A 5966-nucleotide genomic window follows, 5' to 3' on the forward strand; every position below is an offset into this window, starting at 1 on the left:
GCGAGAAAGCATAACAAGGCGTCTAATAACACTACAACTATTGAAGATGAAGGCACGTTAACACTACAATTTTAATTTTCACTTTTCTAATACTGCATTTGAAACAAAATCGTTACTGTGGCAGATAGTATACAGGAAGCGTTTGTGTTTATTTCCTAGAAAATGATTAAATTTTTAAAGAAAATACTACTGTAAGATTTGTTAATTTTGTACAATATTTGGTCGAAAAATATCAAGCAACGCATTAAAAGATGGACGAAAGATACGAAAACAAGCTGACAACGCCATGGCTAAAAAAGAAAAAGACAAACAGGTGAATAATAGTAGATTATAGTACATAAGACACAACATAGAAAAGGACTTAACTAAAGACTATGCAACACGAACCTCATCAAAAACTGGGTGTAGTGCTGGTGCTCTTGAACGGTAAGCAGATCCTGCTCCATATGTGACACCCGTCGATTTACTCATGTTATTACAAACCTGGTAAATAGTCTTAATTTGATATGTCATATACGTGCCTTTGAAATGGTAACGACAGAAATAATGATCCCCCCTCAAGACCCTCGTTTATCAAACAGGGTTTTATTAAACATTCTGCTGAATTTCATCATTTCAATGCGGTTAATCTAATAAAAATATTATATATATCTCTGATTTCGTTATCCTCATTTGACGGTAAGAGCATGCGAGTTATATATGATATGGCTTTTGATTAGATTGAATGTGTCTTAATATAATTGTATTTTCTAGGACGGGGTGGTTTTGGTATTATATGATGGTCCTCTGTACATCCTCTGTACATTCTAGTTGGCATCTTGGTGTTTTATGAGGATTTCGGCAATTGAATTAACCGCTTCAATATACCGTTTTATATTGTTGTTTTTATATTGCAACAAACAACAGCAATCCACTGGAAGAGGAGACTACATGTATTAATTACTAATTTGTCCAAGGTAATACTGAAATTATCTAATGAATGAAAAAATACAGTGAAAGTACCCTGCGTTGGCAATCGCCTCTAAGGGGACAACCATTTAACTTCAAGGGTGTTATGTTTTTTCTGAGTTTTAACAATTTAACACTATAAGGTATGGGGGAAATCTGCATTCAGAATATTAGGATTGTGTACATTGTACGTGTCATGTCACAATGAAGTATAAAGCTTTGATTGTGTAGTTCTAATGTGATTAACTATGCTTGATTTGTTTTTAAACTTGCACTCTTTAAATGTTTTGTCTGTAATCTGACGATTAAACGCTCAATAGAGCTTACGGTTTTTGTATGCTAGAATGTATTTAGAGACTTGAACTAGACATAGTTGTGGTATGGCCTTGGTGTGTAGAGAAACAAGATGCACATCATAAGACAATACGCTTGTCCCTTTGCACTGCTCTTGGAACAGACAGATAAGAAAAACAGAACATGCATTCAACATGTTTAATCTGATATTATAAATGACAATATAGATGTTAAAAAAACATGGGCGGAATATATTATGTAACTCAGTCAAGACTAAAAGCTCAAAAGTCAAACAAGAGACCTCCAAAAATAAGGGAAAAAACAAAATATAATGAAAGAAAAAAAAGTCTACGACATACCTCTTATAAAAAACGAAACAACTGAGCAATATGAAACCCAACAAAAACCGGGGAGAATATCAGGTGTTCCGGGATATTTAGCAGGTCCTGTTCAAAGTATCTTACATTTGTGTACTCGTCATGTGTATTCTATAAAATACGTTGATATTAGTATGACCCCCCCCCCCTTCTAGTATATTATCATATCAAATGAGTGCATGTATTCGACTTCATCATGCGATATCGAATTAGGAGATAACTGTATTGTATTTTAAGCTCCGACGGCATCTATTGGGGATTTGATGGTCGCAAATTAAGTTTAGCGGAGACAGTAAACGGGTATTTGTGACCATCAAATCCCCAATAACGTTGTTGCATTAGAATTTGTAATAGACTCAATCGATCAGGAAAATATGTGTCGCATGCATTACTGCATGGGCTGTGTATTGATTGTTTAAATGTAAATTTGTATTTATATTATATGATAGATAGTCAAATAACCTAAATAAATATGTGACACAAAAAAAATAAAAGTATGATCATTATCATTCAAACTAGTTGCTACATATATAAAATAAAGAGATTTCAAAGTGGTAGATTGCCAGTGAGACAGAATAGTACAGGGCAAGAGGACACACACATCTAAAAGTACTTGATAGTATAATTGGGTTTACACTAAATAATAGAGAATAATTATGAACAAATAGTGCAAAAATAGAGGAAAAAAATAATAATTTAAAAGTAAATTAGTAAATTAAGCACCAAAAAAAAAAGAAAAAAAAAAGAGAATGAAGGGGGAGCAGGTGGGTAAAATATGAAGAAAAAAATAGAGAGTAATGGACAAAAAGATAAATTAATAGAGAAAACTATACTATAGAATTGGAGAATACAGACAGGACACCTCCAGAATACGTCATTACGTCAGACAGGACACCTCCAGAATACGTCATTACGTGAAATAGTGCTTTAAACTTTCTGCTTACGATAAAACAGCAAACACATTGGTGTCATACTGCACTGTGATAATCTTGGTTTTCCTTTACGTAACATGATTTTTTTTCAAGAAGATAGTCCCTTTTGGTATCTTTTTAATATAAACTGTCCATTATTAATTTTTTTTTTAATTTTCCGGTGTGTATCATTGTGCAACAGCTCTTTTAATGTGCTGTAAGACTCTCTATTATTCCCAGTGGCAGATCCAGAACTCTTTATAAGCCAGGAGGCACTAACTGTCCTATTAAAAGTGGAGGGTTTCAGTCATGCTTCGGTGATTCTCAGTTTAATCAACCAAAAAGAGCGGCGACGCCTCACGACCCCCTAGATCCGCCTATGATCCCAGTTACAGATCTAGGACGTTTGAAAGAGGATGGGCATAATTCTAGAAAAATTAAATGTATACCTGAGCGAAAAAAATTGAACAATTTGAAGCTCAAAAGAAATCATAAAACGAGAGAAAATTGAAACATCATTTTTTTTGTAATAAAAGGGGCGCACGCTCCCTATTCCCTCCCTAGGTCCGTCAAGCGCCCATATATGTGTCCTTGGCTCACCTATGTGAATAAATGATAAACCATCTATACACAGCTACTTTTACATAGGTACTATTTCTGTACTAAACATTTGTCAATCTAATTAAAATATTGATTTCTGATTACGTTATACTGCATATGCAGTATAACGTAATCAGAGATCAATATTTTAATATATGCAGTATAACGTAATCAGAGATCAATATTTTAATTAGATTGAAACATTTGTAGTGCTGGAAATCTACTTTTAATATTCAGTACTATTTCTTTTGTAATATTTAGGTACCTGTATTTCACAGTACTTTATTTGTACTTGAAATGTAGGTAAAACAGATTATGGGTTACTACCGTTACATTTTCAGCATTTTTAAAGGTTTTCTATTTCAAATCTCTTAAAGTTGTGATTTTCAAACATGGAATATTGTATTATTTCTGTACCAAAATATTTTGTACAAATCAAGTACTGTAAAATACAAGTACCTAAATATTACAATAGTTTTAAAGTAAAGAAATAGTACTTATTATATTAGAAGTAAATTTCCAGTACTGCAATTTTTTAGTACAGAAATAGTACCTATGCAAAAGTAGCTGTGTAAAGGAATGTGATCTATAACATTGTCATTTTCAAATGATGCAAATGAAATACTTTTTGGTGAAAATAACTACTTTGTATATACATTATGAAAGTGCATATATATTACTTTGCAATTGTATATATAAAGAAAATTATCAAGAAATCACTTTCTTGTCCTGTTACTTTTTCCAGGTCTTTAATATCATGTTTATGTTATAAAAATGTTGACATAAATGCAAATATATAGTTTGTTGATATTATCGTTTACGACACCTCTTACTAAGCTTGTTGATGTTGATATTATCGTTTACGGCACCTCTTACTCGGCTTGTTGATGTTGATATTATCGTTTACGACACCTCTTACTCAGCTTGTTGATGTTGATATTATCGTTTACGACACCTCTTACTCAGCTTGTTGATGTTGATATTATCGTTTACGGCACCTCTTACTCAGCTTGTTGATGTTGATATTATCGTTTACGACACCTCTTACTCAGCTTGTTGATGTTGATATTATCGTTTACGACACCTCTTACTCAGCTTGTTGATGTTGATATTATCGTTTACGACACCTCTTACTCAGCTTGTTGATATTATCGTTTACGGCACCTCTTACTCAGCTTGTTGATGTTGATATTATCGTTTACGACACCTCTTACTCAGCTTGTTGACAGAACAGTTTAACGAGGGACACAATAAACAGTTTCTATTCGTCCAAGTCCTTGGTCAATTAAAGATTATTTCTGACAGATTGTAAATAATACCTAATTAATATTCAAAGCCCATATGAATAATTTATGCTAATTTAATAAAATATGCACGTTAATACAATTAAAATCTTGCAATTATTTCATATGTATTCTTAATTAAATTGATTTTCCTAACTGTTTTGTTACCCGCTGGGTAATTTAAATAACATTGATTTTTCACCTTTTAAGAAATTATGGAAACTAAGACAGGTCGAAATATGTAACTGGACATCGGTCAAGCTTAACCCGTTTCCAATGTAAACAAATACAAACATTATATATTGATTGTACAATAGATAAATGGTCACTCTCTCATAATATACAACGGATAGTAATTATGAACCAACAAAAATGTAAAAGATTTTTTAAAGATGAATATTATGCAAATTGTTAAAATAAAAATCCTATATTTTTTATTTTTAAGGAATATGTAAATGCTGCACAATGTTAGACAAACAAGCCATTAGGCTGAAATTTTGTGAATATTTTTTTTACATGTAGTATACTATTGGCCACGAATTGATGCAACTGAAAACCCAAATGTGTGCAATGAAAAACGACATCACAGCTTCATCTACGATAGTCTTGACATAGATGTAATTTATATCCATATGAAAAACAGAAAGTGATATAAAAGCAATCAGTGCTTGACCAATCTTCATATATTAGGCAGAATTTTATCGATTTGAATAAATTAAAATTCATGGAAACTTATTAATTTATTTATATGTATTTAATAAATAGTGATAAAAATATATAATGGGATAGTCAGATAACATGGGAATAGAGAACGGCGTTGAGGGTGTTTAGAAGCGTCACCCCTCTTTTTTCGCAATTTATAACTGAAATGTGTGTCTTCTGCTCCTTTTATTTGTTTCTATGTCCCGTTTTGCACATTCTCGATCCACCACTCTATTTGATTTTACATGACAATTTAAAATCATACAGATCATGTCTGAACGCATAATTAAACAAACTCGCAAACGATTATTTGTATTAAAAAATCGGTCAAATATCAACTTGAACATTATAAGTGTTATGGTATTACAGCATATAGAAAATAATTCAAACGTAATCCATATTTATACATTTAATTTAGTTATGTATTTACATAGCATATTATATTATTTCAATGTGATGGGATTGCGAGAACATCGATACAAAAATATTTTCTTTAAAAATCAAACAAGCTACATATAATCGGTAATTACAACTATCGATTTTGAATAAATTCCACTTCATTGAAATTTATTTCTCTATTAACAAGTATTTTTAATGAACAATACTGAAATTTAATATTATAATGCATGGGAGTGCAGCACGGCATTTAGAGTGTCGAGAAGCGCCACCCATTTCTGTTCCGTACACGAATATATGAAAATTATTGTTTCGGGGTGGGAATCTTGATAGTTTACAAGTTCTTAAACAGGAGGGCTGGGGTGACAATCAGGGACTCCCCTATATTTCATTTGATTTTGTTTAATTTTCCTATACAAAAATATGTGTAACTTTAATTTGTGTTTTCTATTTTT

Source organism: Mytilus galloprovincialis, chromosome 13, assembly GCF_965363235.1.
Source record: "Mytilus galloprovincialis chromosome 13, xbMytGall1.hap1.1, whole genome shotgun sequence".
Classification (NCBI taxonomy): domain Eukaryota; kingdom Metazoa; phylum Mollusca; class Bivalvia; order Mytilida; family Mytilidae; genus Mytilus; species Mytilus galloprovincialis.